This window comes from Bison bison, unplaced genomic scaffold (genome assembly GCF_000754665.1).
Source record: "Bison bison bison isolate TAMUID 2011002044 unplaced genomic scaffold, Bison_UMD1.0 scf7180017864299, whole genome shotgun sequence".
NCBI classification, from domain to species: domain Eukaryota; kingdom Metazoa; phylum Chordata; class Mammalia; order Artiodactyla; family Bovidae; genus Bison; species Bison bison.
The window spans coordinates 4,450,803-4,472,094 of record NW_011494871.1 but is presented as its reverse complement, the minus strand read 5'-3'; the positions used below and the strand labels follow the sequence as shown (position 1 = coordinate 4,472,094).

The following is a 21,292-nucleotide window of genomic DNA, read 5'->3' as shown; positions in this document are numbered from 1 at the left end:
AGACTCTGATGCTGGGAGGGATTGGGGGCAGGAGGAGAAGGGGACGGCAGAGGATGAGATGGCTGGATGGCATCACCGACTCGATGGACGTGAGTTTGAGTGAACTCTGGGAGTTGGTGATGGACAGGGAGGCCTGGCGTGCTGCGATTCGTGGGGTCGAAAAGAGTCGGACACGACTGAGCGACTGAACTGAACTGATATGTGATATGCCTTCAGTTCATTGTATTTTGTGGAATTGAATAATTTGTCCATTAGAATAGTCACTACAGCAAATAACAGGTGTTTTACCTTTACCACCTTTTTTTTTTTAGTTTTCTCATCCATCTACTCGCTGCTGCTGCTGCTAAGTCACTTCAGTTGTGTCCAACTCTGTTCGACCCCATAGATGGCAGCCCAACAGGCTCTCCCATCCCTGGGATTCTCCAGGCAAGAACACTGGAGTGGGTTGCCATTTTCTTCTCCAATGCATTAAAGTGAAAAGTGAAAGTGAAGACGCTCAGTCGTGTCTGACTCTTAGCAACCCCATGAACTGCAGCCTACCAGGCTCCTCCGTCCATGGGATTTTCCATGCAAGAGTACTGGAGTAGGGTGCCATTGCCTTCTCCACCATCTACTTGATGGAGCTTTAAACTTTTTTTTTTTATAATTTCTTAAGCTTTTTAAAATTTTTTATTTATTTTTAAATTGAAGGATAATTGCTTTACAGAATTTTGTTGTTTTCTGTACCTTTGCCATCTCTTTTGGCTGTGTTTTTCTTCCCTTTCCTTTTCACTTGCCTTCTTTAAAACTGATAAAAATTTCTGTAATTCCCATTTCCCTTGTGTATGTGACTGAAACTATATGTTAAATAGCTGTTCTTTTAGTAATTGCCTTAAGTTTTTTAATATCCATTATGATCAGAAGTTTTCTTTTTTTAATGAACAAGGATAGTTTTTATTCAATTAGCTTATTTATTTGGCTGTATTAGGTTTTTGTTGAGGTACATGGGATCTTTCACTGCGTCTCTTGGGCTTAGCTGCCTCAAGGCATATGGAATCTTACTTAGTTCCCCAACCAGGAATTGAACCTCCTGAATTGGAAGGTGGATTCTTAACCACTGGACCATCAGAGAATCTTCCTCAAAATTTCCAACAGTATCTAAAGTTATCTGAGACTGCTGTCTACCTCAGAACAAGACTGGGACAACATTGCAGTTTAATTACCCAAGGAACCATCCCTTGTATTCCTTGTTTTGGTTTTTTTTTGTATTCCTTGTTTTATCTAAGGACTTTGTATCATCTTTCTAAAATCCCAGAGTTAGGTCTCTGGGTGGTTAACAAATGTTTAATTGACTATACCAACATATTTTATTCATTTCCTGTCTCATTTCTTGCATTTCCATCCTTCCTTCTGAAGTTACTTTCCTTCTTCAGATAATATTCTTTTAAAGAGAGTATGGGATAGGGTAGGGCTTCCCCAGTGACTCAGATGGTAAAAAATCTGCTCTCAATGTGGAAGATCCCTTGGAGGAGAAAATAGCAACCCACTCCAGTATTCTTGCCTGGAGAATCCCATGGACAGAGAAGCCTGGTGGGCGACAGTCCATGGGGCCACAAAGAGTCAGACATGACTGAGTGATTAACACTTACACTTATGGGATAGGTAAATACTCTTTGCATATTTTAAATGTTTTGATTTTATCTTCTCCAAAACATTGTAGTTGCACTGGATCTTCTCTGCTTGTCTATCCGAGCCCACACTTCACCCTTCTTCATTCTGCTCTGTGCTCTGGGAAGTTGACTTTTTATTTTTTTGGCTGTGGCCAGGTAGCATGTGGGATCCTAGTTCCCTGACCAGTGATCGCACCCACGCTTCCTGCATTGGAAGCTCAGAGTCTTAGCCACGGGACTGCCAAGGCTGTCTTTATGTATTGCACTGACATGCTCTTTTACTCTCCCATTGGCAGTTGGGTTTAGTTAATAAAAGGCTCTTGGAGGAGATCAGACTTGGGATGAAGACTAGAAGGCGTAGACTCACTTCTCTCTGTTCCTTGACTCCCAGTACAACAGTAAATTCTGGAAACAACAGAAGAGATGCAAAGGGCAGCTCTGAAAGGTGGAAAGAAGCAGGTGGACAGGTTGGGCACCCCTGGACAGGAGGAACAACTTGGTGACATGGGTATCTGACAGCCACTCAACCAACAGAGAAATAGGACTCAAGGCTGATGCTTCCTGACCACCAGTCTAGCAACAGAAGACAGCTGAGGTAGGTTCCTGGATCAGACAGATGACCCACGGACAATACCGGGTGGACCCAGCAGCACAGGCAAGTGAGATAGATCAATCCAGAAATTCACTGACAAAAAGTGACCAAGGGACATTCTCTTCTCTGCCTGGCCAGAGGGCCCCTCTACCACTGAGAGACACCAAAAAGCAGGATGGCACTGACCAAGGGGATCCTACCCCAAGCAGACAACTTGGAAGCCTTGTTGTTTCCATGGGCTTGAGATGCCCACGTCCCACCCCCTGGTCCCCGAAAGGTATAGGTAGCCTGGCCTCCAGAAGCCCCTTCCACCCCATTAAGCAATACATGCAGAGATGAGCAGAAGCTCCAGGCGCACCAGGTGAACCAAGCAGACCAAGATAACACCACAAGGGCTCTAAAGGTTTATCTGTCTTTAGAACTAGGGGCCCCCAAACTAGACAAGAATCTGTGTGCCAAATCTAAACCAGGTGACTGCTTGCTGAAATAAGAGATTTAAATAGCACCCAGAGCCTTCTAACATAATCATCAAATGTTAAGGATATAAGTAAACAAAATCACCTATCACCAAGAGCCAGGAAAATCACAACTTGAATGATAAAAGACCATCAGCTGGTACCAACACCACGATAAATCAGATTGGAATTATCTGGCAAGTATTTTGAAAGAGTCATCATAAAAATATTCAACTAGTAATTATAGGTTCTATTGAAATGAATGAAAAAAAATCTTAGCAAAGAAGTAATTAACAGAAAAGAACCAAATGGAAATGATAGAACTGAAAAGCAAAGTAATCACAGTAGAACTCTTGCTACCTTAGCTCAACAGTAGAGTAGAAATGACATAGGATAGACTCAATGAACTTGAGGACAGATCGATGGAATCTGCACAGTCTGAGAAACAGAAAATAGACTGGAAAAAAAAAAAAAAAGCAGACCTCTAGGATGTGTGGAACAGTAATAAAAGATCCAACATTTGTATCATGGGAATCCTAGAAGGAAAGATGTAAAAGAGGGGCTGGAAAAGTGTTTGAAGAAATAATGGCTAAAAATTTGATTTGGTAAAAGACATAAGCCTACAAATTTAAGAAGATGAGGAAACCCCTAGTAGGATAAACCTAAAGAAGTCCATGCCAAGACATATAATCAAACTTCTGAAAACTATGACAAAGAAATACCTTGAAAACAGCCAAGAGAAAAGACACATCATCTGTAGGAAAACACCAGTTTGAAAGACAACAGAGTTTTTATCCGAAACCCTGGAGGCCAGAGGGAAGTGGCACAACATTTTAAAAATACTGGAAGCAGAAGACTGTTAATTATGAATACTGTATCTGGTGAAACCATCCTTCAGAAGTGAAGTGGAAATAAAAGACCTCTGCAAATGAAGGAAGACTGAAAAAACGTGCTGCTAGCAGGCCTACCCTAAAAGAATTGCTAAAGGAAACCAGGTTAAACCAGAGATGAAAGGATAAAAGAAGGAATCTTGGAATGTTGGGAAGGAAGAGCAACAGAAAGATGCGTACAGTCAGCAGACTATTCTTCTTAAGAGTTTTATGAATTATATTTGGTGATTGAAACAAAAATATAACAATATCTGGGACTCAAGACAATGATGTTTAAAAGTGGGTCGCTGTTGTTCAGTTGCTAAGTTGTGTCTCACTATTTGCGACCCCATAGACTGCAGCCCATCAGGCTTCTCTGTCCATGGGATTTCCCAGGCAAGAATACAGGATCTTTTCTTCTTCTCCAGGGGATCTTCCCACCTCAGGGATTGAACCCGTGTCTCCTGCTTGGCAGGTGTATTTTTTTTTTTCCAACGGACCACCTGGGAAGCCCATAAGCAACATATAGTTAAGCTTTTCTTTTTGCCTTTCCCCAGGTGACCATCCTCATCTTTTACCTTATGCTTTAGTTGCTCAGTCGTGTCCAACTCTTTGTGACCCCGTGGACTGTAGCCCACCAGGCTCCTTTGTCTGTGGGGATTCTCCAGGCAAGAATACTGGATGGAGTGAGTTGCCGTGCCCTCCTCCAGGGGATGCTCCCAACCCAGGGACTGAACCTGGGTCTTCCACATTGCGGGCAGATTCTTTACTGACTGAGCCACCAGGGAAGCCCATCTTTTACCTTACCCTCTTTATTTGTTTACTTCCATATTTTATTTTGTTATTTGCTTTTTATTTTTGCTGATTGATCCATTAGTCTTTATTCTCTTCTCTCCCTCATGTTAATTTGGAATTTTTATTGTGCTTTCCCATTCAGCATTCCTATTCCTAATCATTGTCCTTACTACTGAAGTCTTACCCAAGACGATATTACTTCACTAAGTTTCCTTCCCCTGTGCTCTCTTTAGCCTCCACTAGAAGACAATTATAGTGTTACTACTTTTTCACATGTGCCTCCCACCAATTCCCAATTCCTGGATATTGCTGAGATGAACATTACTTTTTGCCCCAGACTACTATTAGGCTTCCTTTGCAGTATGTCTCATATTTCAAGGTTCCTTAGTGTTCATAGTACACCTTCCCAGTCAATTATTATCCAGTTAGATTAACAACCTATATTGCAAAGTTCTTTGCCTACCATCGACTCCTTTCCTGTTTCCTTCCTCTATCAGTTTTTTTTTTTTTTTTCATCTCCTCATCCGCATTCTTCCTCCTCCCTCTTCTTGACAGAGTGCTTTCTGGAACCTTTTCCTCAGGTTATGTGAAGGATGGTATCAGAATCTTTGCATTGCAGAAAGCATCTTTCTTTCAGCCTAGCAAGTAGATAATATCTTGGCATATGATACATCCTAGTCTTTTTCGCTTAGCAATTTGTCCACATTAATCCTCCATTCCAGTGACTTCTGCGGCTGCATTGAAGTCCAGTGCTGGTTGATTTTTTTCTTCTTCTGTAGATAACTTGTTCTTTTGGCCTAGAAACATGCAAATTTTATCTTTAACTTTGGCATTTAAAATTTTCCAAGGATATGCCTAGGTATGTGCTCTTTCTTAAACCTGCATAAATAACTCTGCCAATAACAAACATTTCTCTGGTCATTACTTTACCCCCTGTTACATTTTCGTTGTTGTTGTTCTAGTGTTCGTGTTAATTGTATATTGAACCTTTAGGACCTATCTCCCAAATAACTTTTGTTTTCTTTTGCATATTCCTGCCCTTTGCATGTTTGTTCTAGTTTTTGAAATGATTTCTTCCACATGGTGTTTAACACCATGATTTTTTAATCTCATGAGTGGCAATTCTGTCCTTCAATTTGCCTATTGAAATTTTAAGTGTGGGAAGAATTTTATCTTTAAATTTCAAGAGTTAGTTGGTTTAATGCTTTCACTGAATCTCCTCAAATGCTAACTAAGGTAATGTTAGTTACTCTAACAAATAACCTCTCAAATCTTGGCCTGTAATAGAAAGAAGGGTTTGTTTCCTGCAGTCATTCAGGTACCTGTACTGAAACTCTGACATCTTCATTGGTTTAGTTGCTAAGTTGTGTCCGACTCTTGGCAACCCCATGGACTGTAACCCGCTAGGCCCCTCTGTCCATGGGATTTCTTAGGCAAGAATACTGGAGCCAGTCGCCATTTTCTTCTCCAGAGGATCTTCCCGCCCCAGGGATTGAACCCAGGTCTCCTGCATTGCAGGCAGATTCTTTACCAACTGAGCTATGGGGGAATATTTGGTTTAAAAAGATAGAGACATTGTGAGAAGGGCATCTGAAAGCAGGTGGGTGAGTTTTTAGGCTCGGTTGTTATTGGTAGAGAAGAACAGAAGCGATAGCCAGGTACCCCAGCAAATGGAGATAAATCCAGAAATCCTTGCCTGGCTCTTCTACCTACAGATAGCAGCTGAGGGTCCAGGTTCCCAGCTCACTTGGCGGTGGCCAGAATCTTGCTTCTGCTAGTTATTTCCTGAGATTCTTTCTCTGCCGTCTTCCTGTGCTTGTGTTCTCCCACTGGGGAGCACAGTGTGCATGATGGTTAAGAGCTTGTCCCCAGGGACGAGATCAGATCCAAGTTCAGTTCAGTTGCTCAGTCATGTCCGACTCTTTGTGACCCCACGGATTGTAGCATGCCAGGCTTCCCTGTCCTTCAACTCCCGGAGCTTACTCAACTCATGTCCATCCAGTAGGTGATGCCATCCAACCATCTCAACTTCTGTCATCTTCTTCTCCTCCTGCCTTCAATCTTTCCCAGCATCAGGGTCTTTTCAAATGAGTCAGTTCTTCGCATCAGGTGGCCCAAGTATTGGAGTTTCAGCTTCAGCATCAGTCCTTCCAATGAATATTCAGGACTGATTTCCTTTACAATTGACTGGTTTGATCTCCTTGCAGTCCAAGGGACTCTCAAGAGTCTTCTCTAACACCACAGTTCAAAAGCACCAATTCTTTGGCCTTCAGCTTTCTTTATAGTCCAACTCTCACATCCATACATGACTACTGGAAAAACCATAGCTTTGACTAGACAGACCTTTGTTGGCAAAGTAATGTCTCTGCTGTTTAATATGCTGTCTATGTTGGGCATAGCTTTTCTTTTAAGGAGCAGGCATCCTTTAATTTCATGGCTGCAGTCACCATCTGCAGTGATTTTGGAGCCCCCCAAAATAAAGTCTGTCACTGTTTTCATTGTTTCCCCATCTATTTGCCATGAAGTGATGGGACCAGATGCCATGATCTTAGTTTTTTGAATGTTGAATTTTAAGCCAACTTCTTCACTTTCCTCTTTCACTTTCATCAAGAGGCTCTTAGTTCTTCGATTTCTGCCATAAGGGTGGTGTCATCTGCATATCTGAGGTTATTGGTATTTGTCCCGGAAATCTTGATTCCAGCTGTGCTTCATCCAGCCCAGCGTTTCTCATAATGTACTCTGCATATAAGTTAAATAAGAGGGTAACAGTAGACAGCCTTGACATACTGCTTTCCCTATTTGGAACCAGTCCACGTCCATGTTCCATGTCCAGTTCTAACTGTTGCTTCTTGACCTGCATACAGATTTCTCAGGAGGCAGGTCAGATGGTATGATATTTCCATCTCTTGCAGAATTTTCCACAGTTTGTTGTGATCCACACAGTCAAAGGCTTTGACGTTGTCAATAAAGCAGAAGTAGATGTTTTTCTGGAACTCTCTTGCTTTTTTGATGATCTGACAGATATTGGCAATTTGATCTCTGGTTCCTTTGCCTTTTCTAAATCCAGCTTGAACATCTGGAAGTTCATAGTTCACATACTGTTGAAGCCTGGCTTGGAGAATTTTGAGCAATACCTTGCTAGTCTGTGAGATGAGTGCAATTGTGTGGTAGTTTGAACATTCTTTGACATTGCCTTTGTGTGGGATTGGAATGAAAACTGACCTTTTCCAGTCCTGTGGCCACTGCTGAGTTTTCCAAATTTGAGTGCAGCACTTTCACAGCATCATCTTTTAGGATTTGAAATAGCTCAACTGGAATTCCATCACCTCCACTAGCTTTGTTCATAGTGATGACTCCTAAGGCCCACTTGACTTCATACTCCAGGATGTCTGACTCTTGGTGAGTGATCATACCATTGTGGTTATCTGGATCATGAAAATCTTTTTTGTACAGTTCTTCTGTGTATTGTTGCCACCACTTCTTAATATCTTTTGCTTCTGTTAGGTCCATACTATTTCTGTCCTTTATTGAACCCATCTTTGCATGACATAGTCCCTTGGTATCTCTAATTTTCTTGAAGAGATCTCTAGTCTTTCCCATTCTACTGTTTCCCTCTATTTCTTTGCACTGATCACTGAGGAGGGCTTTCTTATCTCTCCTTGCTATTCTTTGGGACTCTGCATTCAAATGGGTGTATCTTTCCTTTTCTCCTTTGCTCTCTTCTTTTCTCAGCTATTTGTAAGACCTCCTCAGACAACCATTTTGCCTTTTTGCATTTCTTTTTCTTGGAGATAGTCTTGACTCCCTCCTGTACAATGTCACAAACCTCCATCCATAGTTCTTCAGGCACTCTGTCTATCAGATCTAACCCCTTGAATCTATTTTGTCACTTCCACTTCCAAGGAATTTGATTTAGGTCATACCTGAATGGTCTAGTGGTTTTCCCTACTTTCTTCAATTTAAGTTTGAATTTGGCAATAAGGAGTTCATGATCTGAGCCACAGTCAGCTCCCAGTCTTATTTTTGCTGACTGTATAGAGGCTCATGGTCCACTGGAGAAGGGAATGGCAGACCACTTCAGTATTCTTGCCTTGAGAACCCCATGAACAGTATGAAAAGGCAAAAAGGTAGGACACTGAAAGATGAACTCCCCAGGTTGGTAGGTGCCCAATATGCTACTGGAGATTAGTGGAGAAATAACTCCAGAAAGAATGGACAGACGGAGCCAAAGCAAAAACAACACACAGTTGTGGATGTGACTGGTGGTGGAAGTAAAGTCCAATGCTGTAAAGAGCAATATTGCATAGGAACCTGGAATGTTAGGTCCATGAATCAAGGCAAATTGGAAGTGGTCAGATTCAAGTGCTGCAGCACTGACTGCTTTGGATCTTTGCACCGACTGCTTTGAACGGGCTAACTCTGTAAGCTTATTTCAAACTTCAGCTCCCAAATGAGGTAAGAACATAGTGGCTGCCTTACAGGGTTTGTCTAAGGAGTAAGTGAAGCTATGCTGTCACCACCCTTTAGCACAATGTAACCTGAACAGACTCTCCAGATACACTTGCTACTGTGAGCGTGAGCAGTTCCAGCACTTCAGGCTTTGAGCTATAGTTTTTTTCTGCAGACAACTCCCAACCCAAGTCTGCAGCCCCAGCTATTCTCTTGAGCTACAGGACAACATTTTCCTTTCCAGCCAGACAGTATGACCTGGAATATTCTGTCCGAGTGCAGGGTCCTTCACGGAGCAGCTCAAACTCACCTTCTTGGTCTTGGCTCCCATACTGCTCTGCTGTCAATACGCTCTTGTTGGCTTGGACAATTTTTTTTTTTTTTTACTGTTTCTCCTCCATTCCTTCTACCTGGAACATTCTCTTGGCTATTTCCACTGACCAAAGATTTAACACATTAGGAATGTGCTCAGATGCCGTTTTCCTCAGATCTTCCCCAGTGAAGAACTCCCACAACTCTGACTTTTTGTAGAAGTTTTCATTTTCTTGTCATTCGTGGTGCCCCTCGTGATGATAACCTCTATGTCAAGATCCTGTCAGCTGCAAGTGACAAAATTGTGTGAAGGCTCAGAAAGAGGAAGGGACAGGAAGAGGACAGAGAGAGAATCTCAGGAAATAGCTAGGGAACCTGGAATATGGAGGACACCTCAGGCACAGCTAGATCCAAAGCCTCGGGCTAGTTATCAGGGCTGTCAGCTGCTCCATCTGACTTCACTTCGTTTATTTTTTTTAAATCACTTTATTTATTTATTTTTGGCTGTACCGGGTTTTCGTTGCTGTGTTTCAGTGAGCGGGGGCTACTCTCTAGCTGACGATACACAAGCTTCTCGTTATAGTGGCTTCTTCTGTTGCAGGGCACCAGTGTCTAGGCTGTGTGGGCTCAGCAGTTGCGGCTCCCGGGCTCTAGAGCACAGGCTCGCTCAGTAGTCATGGCCCAAGGGGTTAGTTGCTCCTCGCTGTGTGGGGTGTTCCCCAGGCCAGGGATATAACCCGTGGATTCTTCACCACTGAGGCACCAGGGAAGCCCTAACTGCATTTCTTTTTGTGAATTGGCTCAATTCTCACTTACCGCGAACTGGTTTCCTCTGTGAAGGGAACATGGAAGAATGAAAAAATTTTGGACAAATGAGTTATATCTTGGTGGATAACATACATGCAAAGAACCCAAGGCTGATAGTAAACTCCACTAAAGGCAATAGTTGGAAACTTTTGTTTTTTTTTTTTTTTTACTTAAGTTACCTGGGTTGGGAAGACCCCCTGGAGGAGGGCATGGCGACTCCTCCAGTATTCTTGCTTGGAGAATCCCCATGGACAGAGGGGTCACAAAGAGCCTGACACAACTGAGCGACTAAGCACAGGAAGTGAACTAGGAAGCGAAATTGGGGGAAACCATCACAGCACTAATTATTGTGTTTGTGGTGCAGAGAGGGTGATTAGGTTGAGATGAGGTCATGAAGGTAGACCCCCCAACATTGGAACTAGTGTCCTTGTGGGAAGATAAGAGACCAACATGCTCTCTCTGCCATGTGAGGACACAGCAAAAAGCTGGCCATCGCCAGGAGGGCCCTCGCCAGGAGCCAGATCTCCTGGCGCCTTGATCTTGGACTTTCCAGCCTCTGAAACTGGGAGAAATAAATGTCTTTCATTTAACTCACCCAGGCTATGGTATTTATTACAGTAGGCCATGCTGACTAAGATAACCAGTTATTTGATTCCAACCCAGGGATTGAACCCAGGTCTCCTGCATTTCAGGCGGATTCTTTACCGTCTGAGCCACTAGGGAAGCCCAAGTTCACTTCCTAGTTCCTAGGAAAAAGGAAATTTTAGTTCAAAGTGAAAGACAAATAAGTCAATGTTTCTATTTACAAGTAACTTAAGTAAAAAAAACAAACAGTTTCCAACCAGTTTCTTCCTTCATTCGGCAAACATTGATCGAGTTCCTATTAGGTGCCAGGTACAGAGGGTACACACACAAGCATATCCAGTTTTTTCTTTTTAGTCGTTTGCTGGTCAGCTCTATATGTCATGGCCCTTAACTACTTAAGTCTGTGTCTCTTAAGAGCAGGGATATGTTCTTACAGAGGCACACAGTACAGTTATCAACTTGATACCTCTTTGTTGATATAATTCCAGTTTCATCAGCTGAGCTGGTATTCCAGTCTTTGGGTTTCACTTGTATCTTTAGCCTCTCTTAGCCTGGAACATTTCCATAGTCTTTATTTGTCTTTTATAACATTGACAGTTTTAGAGAATTCAGTCCCTCCTCCCCTCCCATTTTCCTGATAGAACATTTTCCATTTTTGTGTTTGTCTGATGTTTCTTGTGTCCTTCTGAGGGCGTCACACCTGCAGGCACATGATGTCCAGTTGTCTCTCATTGGTAAAGTTAATTTCAATCATCAAATTGGTGCCAGATTTAGTCATTACAACTAATAAACAATCTGTGGGGAGCCATTTTAAAAAAATGAAAAATCCTACTCCTCATCAAAATTTCCCTCTGATATTGGCATCTAGTGATGGTTATTTTTGAAAACTTATATATTCTAATTGTGATAATACATATCATGAAATTTACATTGTATCCATTTTTAAGTGCACAGCTCTGTGGCGTTAAGTACATTGAAACTGCTCTGCAGCCATCCCCACCATCCACCCACAGATCTCCTTTCGTCTTGCACAACTGAAACTGTACCCATTAAACGATGACCCCATCCTTCCAGGCCCTGGCAACCACCATTCTACTTCCTGTCTCTGTGAATTGACTACTTTAGAAACCTCGTATAACTGGAATCGTTTGTCTTATAGTGAGTGGCTTATTTTGCTTAGCATAATGTCTTTAAGATTCATTCATGCTGGATCTGGTGTCCGACTCTCTTTCCTCTCTAAGATTCCATTGTCTGTGTCCATTACATTCGTTTACTCCCTTATCCACTGGTGATTCTTGGCCGATCCAGTTTCTACCCTGGTTGCAGAATGACAGATTTCTAGCTGTGGAATCCCCTCCACATCCACCAGTTGGCCCTCAGCACTCTTTCTTTTTTTTCCCATTCATTTATCTATTTATCATTGTTATAAACTCATGAATCCTACTTTGAGGTGATTTCTAATTCACAGTTCCCTGGTGGCTCAGAACGTAAAGCGTCTGTCTACTATGCGAGAGACCTGGGTTCGATCCCTGGGTTGGGAAGATTCCCTGGAGAAGGAAATGGCAACCCACTCCAGTACTCTTGCCTTGAAAATCCGATGGACAGAGGAGCTTGGTGCAGGCTACTGTCCATGGGGTTGCAAAGGGTCAGGCACGACTGAGCGACTTCACTGAGCGACCTCACTTTCACTTTCTAATTCGTTACTATACTATTTGGGGGCTCAAATTTTATGCCAGATGTGGCCAGTAGGAGCCCTTTCAACCTGATTTTCATGACATGCGTCTACTATATTTTACAAAGGATTTCCTTACATTCTGGCATTACGTGACACTCCAGGCTTATCTGATATCCATTCTGTCAGCCCTGGAATTAGCCATTTTCTGAGATCCTCTTGTTCTTTTTGCTGGGGCATGGAGGTAGAGATCAAGCTCTGGGGTCTGGGTGCTCATTACTACTGGGGTACCTTGCTTCTTGGGCTTCCCTTGTGGCTCAGCTGGTAAAGAATCTGCCTGCAATGCAGGGCACCTGGTTCGATCCCTGGGTTGGGAAGATCCCTCAGAGAAAGGAACGGTTACTCACTCTAGTATTCTGGCCTGGAGAATTCCATGGAGAGTATAGTCCACGGGGTTGCAAAGAGTTGGACATGACTGAGCGACTTTCACTTTCACCTTGCTTCTTAGCTGTTTTAGCAGATAGTCCTGAGAAATAGAGACATGTATCTACACACATATACACAAACACACAAACACATGCACAGACAAACATGTGAACACTTACCAGATACATATGTACATTATCATCTACATATATGTACATTTAAAAAAAGGAATTTACGTCACTGTCTCCAGTCTCCACAGAGTTCTTTCTGGGCTTCCCATATTCCATATTGTATGACCTTCTTCTGTAGTGAGAACTGAATCTCAACAGCATCAACATTTTTACTCATTTGCTTTATCTCATATTCAGCCATGATATTAAAAGTTGCTTGCTCCTTAGAAGAAAAGCTATGACCAAACTAGACAGCATATTAAACAGCAGAGATATTATTTTGCCGACAAAAGTCCGTCTAGTCAAAGCTATGGTTTTTCCAGTAGTCATGTATGGATGTGAGAGTTGGATCATAAAGAAGGCTGAGCACCGAAGAATTGATGCTTTTGAACTCTGGTGTTGGAGAAGACTCTTGAGAGTCCCTTGGACTACAAGAAGATTAAACCATTCAATCCTAAAAGAAATCAGTCCTGAATATTCATTGGAAGGACTGATGCTGAAGCTGAAACTCCAATACTTTGGCGACCTGATGTGAAGAACTGACTGATTGGAAAAGACCCTGATTCTGGGAAAAATTGAGGCAGGAGGAGAAGAGGGTGACAGAGGATGAGATGGTTGAATGGCATCACTGACTCAGTGGATGTGAGTTTGAGCAAGCTGCAGGAGATGGTGAGGGACAGGGAAGCCTGGTGTGCTGCAGTCCATGGAGTTGCAAAAAGACAATTGCTGAGCGACTGAACAGCAAATAATATATATTATGATATAATATTAGGTAAAAGAAACTGAGGTAAATAGGCCTTTTGAGTGAGATGTCATGTCAATCTCTCTGGGAGTTGTCTGTGTTTACTCTTTGCTGTAGCTATGGTTTCCAAGACTAAAATGTCTTCTCATGTCCTTGATTTTGTCTCCCCAGTTGTCTTTAGGTTTCTCTATAGACTGATTCTTTTTTAAAATATATTTTAAACAATTTATTTGGCTGTGCTGGGTCTTAGCTGCTGCATGCGGATCTTCAATCTTTGCGGTGAACTGGCCTGTGAACTCTTTCTTGTGGCTTGTGGGGTCTAGTTCCCTGACCAGGGATCGAACCCAGCCCCCTGCATTGAGAGCTCAGAGTCTTAGCCACTGGACCACTGGAGAAGTCCCTAGAGACTGATGCTTAACTAGCATCTGAAGTTTGCAGCTCTTTCAGTTGTGCTCTCCAGGAGAATTGGCGATGTGGTGGTAAAGTATGGCAAGAGAGGAAACCTTATACAGAGCCTTATGTTAGGTCTCAGTCTTTTAGGAGCCCTGAGTTGTGACATTCACAAGTCACCCCTCACCCCGTCCTCACTGAGGAAAACTAGAGTGGGTTGGGGTTGGGTATTTCCCTTTCCTCGGGTCTGGTAAAATATTTTCTCTTGAGGGCAGGCTGTTGAGGAGGACAGAGTGCTCTGAGCTTATCTCACAGTGGTTACTTTCTGTTCCCTCTGCGGACCTGGTGGGACTCCTGGAGGTAAAAGGCAGGAGAGTGTGGTGTCCCTATGGAGAAGGCGATGGCACCCCACTACAGTACTCTTGCCTGGAAAATCCCATGGGTGGAGGAGCCTGGTAGGCTGCAGTCCATGGGGTCGTGAGGAGTCGGACACGACTGAAGCGACTTAGTAGCAGCAGCAGCAGTGGTGTCCCTAAGACTAGGCTTTCAGGAGTTTTCTCTCTCAAGCAACCCCATGCTCAGACTCTAGAAACTAGTCTCTTACTTTCGGGTGTTCCTGCCAGACTCCAGGTGCAGCTCTGCTCTTTGGTAGCTGTGATTTTCTGCATCTGTCTGTCTGTCCCTCCCGTTTTCAGGGTGTCAGCTTGCCCTGTGACCTTAATTCTTTGATGGGTCTGAGAAGCAGTGTGTTCATCTTTTTTTTTCTTTGTGAGGTTGGGAGTTGAGAGTGATGAGTTCCAAGCTTTTTACATGTCAGCAAGAACCTTGAAGTCAATGCTATTGATTTTTGTGTGTTAATTTTATATCCTGCTATCTTATGGAATTCTTTTATTGTTTGGATTGCTTTATCTTTGATTTTCTAGCATTTTCCAGATATGCTGTTCTGTGATGTGCAAACAGAGACAGTTTTTTTTTTCCTGGTTGCTCCATGCAGTATGCAGGATCTTTGTTCCCCAACCAGAGATGTGACCCATCCGCCCTGCTGTGGAAGCTTGGGGTCTTAACCACTGGCCTGCCAGTGAAGTCCCCTGGCAAAAGTTTAAAGCAATCTTAATAGCCACTAATGAAGATATGTAGAAATGAATATTTTTTTTTATTTTATTGGTGGCTGTGTTGATTGATGCAACTTTTCTGTAGGTTAATTTGACAATTGGAGAAGGCAATGGCAATCCACTCCATACTCTTGCCTGGAAAATCCTGTGGATGGAGGAGCCTGGTAGGCTGTAGTCCATGAGGTCGCTAAGAGTCGACATGACTGAGCGACTTCATTTTCACTTTTCACTTTCACGCACTGGAGAAGGAAATGGCAACCCACTCCAGTGTTCTTGCCTGGAGAATCCCAGGGAGCCTGGTGGGAGCCCGTCTATGGGGTCGTACAGAGTTGGACACGACTGAAGCAACTTAGCAGCAGCATCAACAAAGCCTTAAGAATTTGTATATTTTTACACAAGACTAAAATTTTGTTTAGGAAGCTTTTTAGTAACCTGAGAAAAATTTTGTTAAAATGCTGATGGAAAAAGCAAATTGTTTATAATGAAGTTTAAAAACTTAGATTTTAAAGGAATGTCAGGGAAGAAATTTAGGTTGAAGCACATCAAAGTATTTATAGCAGCTATTGTTGGATGGTTGTATTATGGGTGCTCTTACTCACCTTCTTAATTTTCCAGTGACGCACCATGTGTATTTTTGTAGCTAAAAAATAATTCATTTTATTTTAACACAGGCTGCTTAATACCTAAACCTGTGCCTGGTTCATAGGGGGCATATGATAAATATTTGCTAAATTGAATTGTTCCCTGGTTACTTAGCCCACCCACAATTAAAAAAAAAAACAAAAACATTTAGAATCCTCTGTTTCCGAAAGGGATTTAAAAGTTGATCCACATAACACTTAATCCCTGAGTACATATGAGTAGAGTAATTCATTAATTATCTGGACTTTACATTTCCCAGGAAATATTTAGAGAATTTAGATATTGGTGTAGCTAGATGTCTTCTTGGCACCAAAGTCAAATTTTAAAACTTTCATATGTCAACAAGTGTTTTAAAATCACTTCTGCTTAGGTTCCTTAGTTAAAAAAAAATTATATGAGCTTTTCTTACGTTAAAGCGTAAGAAACTTTCATACTCAGATTATTTTAGGTCTGTGCATAATTGTCTTGTAATTTCACCAGGGAACAATTTAGGCGTATCTTTATAAAGGGCAGATTCTAAAACTGGAAAGAGTTCCTGACCCCATAAAATGTCATAAATTCAACCTTGGGTTCTCACATCTTGCAGAAAGGGATTTCTCAGAGAGGGACTTTTTATTAACAGCAAGATTTCACAGGAGGCTCTTTGGGTAGTACATACACCTGGTGTATCTCTTCCCAGGTCCCCGTGTGAGTGTGTCAATTAGTAAGCTTGCTTCTGTGGCCTAAAGGCCCTGTGTTCTTGAATTTCTTTTCTCAAATATTCAGGGATTCTAAAAATTCAGCTCAAAAAGAAACCCCGACACCACATACTAGCGCCCCCTAGCGTTACATTATCACCAGTTCTTTGAGTTTTGCTTAGCAAACGCTTTTTTAAAAAAAATTTATTTTCTTTTATTGAAGGATAATTGCTTTACAAGCAAACACTTTTTGAATCAAGCTTAAACACTAGCTCTGAATATGAATAAAGCAGTCCCTTCCATGACTAAACTTTGAGTCTAGCTGAGAAGACGGACATTATTTGGGACGTGTGATGTGAGGAGAACATGTCATAAATACATGTGCCATTTTAGCCCTTGTATGTTAGCACAGACTTGAGAGAAACAAGATTCCAGACAGGAAGACCAGTTAGGCTGTTAATAAACTAGTCTCAGCCATCCAAATGTAAAACTCCCTTTCTAAGTTCAAAAGTTTAGTATTTATTTGTCTAGTCATTGAATAGTTGGGGAAAAGCTACTGTATTTGCATTGGTTGCCTGTCCTCAGGCCAATTAGGGGTATCATGCCAAAATTATTCATTTTAAACAAATGTTTGAGATTCTAAGGACTGTCTCTCAATGTGATATCATCTTATGGATGGTTGCTGTCAAGCATTTTTAGCTTCCTAATACAAGTCCTTAGGGCTTCCCAGGTGGCACAGTAATAAAGAACCTGCCTGTCAGTGTAGGAGATGCAGGAGACTCGGGTTTGATCCCTGGGTTGGGAAGATCCCCTGGAGGAGGAAATGGCAACCCCCTCCAGTATTCTTGCCTGGAGAATTCCATGGACAGAGGAGCCTGGTGGGCTCCAGTCCATGGGGCCAAAAAGAGTTGGACAAAAATGGCACCCCACTCCAGTACTCTTGCCTGGAGAATCCCATGGAGGGAGGAGCCTGGTAGGCTACAGTCCATGGGGTCACAAAGAGTTGGGCATGACTGAGCGACTTCACTTTCACAAGCGACTGAGCACACATTAAGTCCTTAGGAATAATCTTAACTTCACTCTCAAATTCCACTTTTCCTTGTTCCTGACAACTATAAGATAATCTGTTGCATCTCTATTATAAGTCAACAGAAGAGGATCAATCACAATTTATATATAAGTGGTTCTAATCAAGACTGAGAAGAGGTCAGTTATAAAAAGGATCATGCGGATTTTGAATTAACTGTGTTTCATTTGTTCACATTACTTCTATAGGTATGATTAGATTGTTACCCTATTAAACTTAAGATGCCTTAAACATTCTCTGTTGTCAAAACAATAGACTCTATTATTTCTTTCTCTCCTTCAAATCTCAAAATTGTTGAAAAGATGTAACATAGGTAAATTTGCCTGGAGGAAATTTTTCAGAAGAAAAGTATTGAACCTCACCATTAATGATTCTTATCAGTCTTTCAAGCTTCTTTAGCTGGAGGGTTCAGATGTCTAGATGCATGTTTCTGGCAGAGGCTACATTATATTTTAGAGATTATCCATGTGCATGGGTGTAGGTACATTTTATTCATTTTAATTGGTGTTCAGTCATCTGTTATGTGAAAGTGAAAGTGAAGTCGCTTAGTCGTGTCCGACTCTTTGCGGCCACATGGACTGTAGCCTATGAGGCTCCTCCATCCATGGGGTTTTCCAGGCAAGAATACTGGAGTGGATCGCCATTTCCTTCTCCAGGGGATCTTCCCAACCCAGGGATTGAACCTGGGTCTCCTGCATTGCAGGCAGACGCTTTACCATCTGAGCCACCAGGGAAGCCTCTGTTATGTGACCATACCATAATTTTCTCATTTCCTGTTGTTAAATATTTAGTCTAGTTGTTGCTTGGTAAATTGTTCTTTTATTATGTTCTATTATTCTATTATTATGTTCCTATAAATGCAGGGCAGTTCCATCTCTAAGAATTTTGGAGTTAAGGCTTCTGGGTTTAAATCCCACCCGTGGAATCTTGAGAAAATTGCTTAAGCTAGTAGTGTCTCAGCTTACTCCTCAAGAGATAGTAATAGTACCTATGCAGACAAGCATCTGTCTACAATGTGAAAGACCTGGGTTCAATCCCTGGGTTGGGAATATTCCTTGGAGAAGGAAATGGCAACTCACTCCAGTACTCTTGCCTTGAAAATCCCATGGACGGACGAGCTTGGTGCAGGCTACTATCCATGGGGTCGCAAAGAGCCGGGCACGACTGAGCGACTTCACTTATGCAGACATGTCTTTGAGCACTTTTGACACTATTACCTTATTACCCTGGCATTTACTATTCTGATAAGTCTGTTGAAATTTCTTGGTAGATAATGTATCTTTTTTTCCCTTCTATCTTTTCTTCTACTATTGTCCCTTTATCCTTAATGTCCTCAAGTTTCACTGTGTGAAATTTATTTTAAAAAATTGTCCTGCTTGATATTCAACATGCACAGAGAACACATTTCTTTAATCTTCGCAAAGTATCTGTGCTATTTTAAAAAATGTTTCATCTTCATCACGCCATTCATTCTTTTGTGTGTACTTTGGAACTCTTGTTAACATGTTTCTTTGACTCTCTCGATTTTATTTCCAAGTCTCTTTGGTTCTCATTATTGCCTCTGTGTACTGCCTCCTGAGTTAATTCCTCAAGATTATTTTTCAGTTCACTGACTTTATCTTTGACCATGTCAGGTGTTGCGCATATTCCACTGGTTGAATATTTTATGTCGATGGTTGTATTTTTCACTTTTAAGATTTCTAGTGGTTTCTTTTTAAAAATAGATCTATTTTTTAAATTTCTGCACATTTGTTTTATATTTTATTTTTCATTTTCAATTGAAGTTATGAGTTTATTTCTCTCTTTAAAAATCTGAGACATATTTTTATATATTTTTGTCAGACTATCTTATAATATTATTTTTAATGAAGTGATTTCATATTCTGGCTGATCTGGTTAGCTTTTGTTTCTTTTTTTTTTTATGAAAAGCTTTTAGGCAATTGATTGTTTTAACTGGTAAGAACCAATCCATCTAGAAGATATATTTGTAAGAGAATGGCAGTGTTGACAAAAGGGGAACTTTAAGAGAATAAGTTTGCTTTAAACCTGCAATTTTATTTGATGTTCTCATATTCAGTGGTTTAATTTGGAAAAACAAAAAGGTACATTTTGCCTGTGAGTATTCACAGATTATTTAGCGTGCCACAAATGAATAGAAGAGGGGGAGGACTAGAGTAACACATTAAATAATGGTGGACACTGTGCTGCAGCAGTATGGACATTACTGAGCCCAACTATTATGTTTCTTTCTGATCAAAAACATAATATTGTGTCTTGGATTAAGCAAAAATCAGCAAGTCTTTCCTTCTGTGGACACCTTCTATGTGCTGCTGGAAGTCGGTATTTTGATCTCTACCTTCTTTTTCTAACATTATAGAACCATTTGACTTTCCACCATCCAAGAACTACAGTGACTACTTTCCTTATCCATGGCTTGACATCTTCTCACTTTTCATCTTTCTTTATTATTAATTTTAATTTTTCTCAGTTATAATGCACATCAGAATCGACCACTTCTACCATTTTGTTGGAAGGGATAAGCAATTTCTTATTTCTTCTTTTCTTCCCTTTTCCTCAAAGGCAACCATTTTTACCTAATTACTTTGGTATTTACATCCATGTCTGCTGCTGCTGCTGCTGCTGCTAAGTCTCTTCAGTCGTGTCCAACTCTGTGCAACCTCATAGACTAGAAATAATTAAATGGCTACGTGTTCTTTCTTTTCCGATTAGGCATTTTCTGTTGGTTTTCCACCATGATAAGTAATAACAACACTCACTCATACAGCACTTAGGATGTGCCAGGCACCTTTCAGGGATGTTTCCCATATGTTAACTTATTTAATAGTCATAACAGCTCTGAGAAGTTACTGCTGACTTGTCTGAAAGTTCAGCTGGGTCTGTCTGCTGAAAGACCTCCACCTGACCTCTCCATCTGGCAGGTTCAGGGGGTCACGATAGCTGGCTTCACCCAGAGGCAGTGTCCCGAAGTGTCCCAGCAGAAGTTGCTCTTTTTGCCCTAACACCAGAAGTCACACAAGGTCACTTTCACAATTCCACTACTGTATTGCTTCACGACTCCATTACTGAATCTGTATCAGCCGGCCCAGATTCAAGGGGAGGGGGGAGTGGACCCCACTTCTCAATGAGAGCAGGGTCAAAAATTTTGGGACCATGTTTTCAAATGACCATAGTCCACCCTCTGGTCATGAATTATTTACATTTCTCCTACATGCAAAGTGCTCCTCTTCTCCCAAGAATCCACTGAAGTCTCTTGACCCACTAAAATCTCATACCATTACAGCATCAGAGACCAAGGCTGGGTCCTGCCATCTAAGCTGGGTCCCCAACCAGAAGAGGCTTTACGAATGAGCTTTCTTGAGTACAGTGCCTCTCTGAAGATCTGTGAATTAAAGAATCATGTGATTTGCTTTCCACTCACTTAAACTACTGTGTTTGGCATGGGAAAACTTATAGATACTTATAGATATCTATAATAGATACATATATATAATATAGATATTTATAGATATAGATATCTATAAGATATCTATAGATATCTTATAGAAACTTATAGATGCTTATAGATACTCCTGTTTTAAAAATAGGGGACTTCCCTGGTGGTCCAGTGGCTAAGACTCTGAGATCCCAATCCAGGGGGCTAGATTTTGATCCCTGGTCAGGGAATTAGATCCCACGTGCTGCAATAAAACCTAAAGCAGCCAAATACATTTTTTTTTAATAAAATAAATTAAAAACTGGAAAATGGGAGGCACAAAATTTTGCTGAACTTTTTGCCACTTTATAACAAGCATCTGCTTTCCTCCTTTTTCCAAGAGCATTTCCCTCATTCTCCTTTTAAGC

The 21,292-nt window shown here is 41.5% G+C and overlaps 1 non-coding gene across 1 annotated transcript; it reads right to left on the bottom strand.

Moving 5' to 3' along the window:
• Positions 1-18,093: 18,093 nt before the first annotated feature.
• TRNAC-GCA lies at positions 18,094-18,165 on the bottom strand. The gene has a single exon. It is a non-coding gene; the product is annotated as a tRNA-Cys (tRNA).
• Between the last annotated feature and the right edge of the window lie 3,127 nt (positions 18,166-21,292).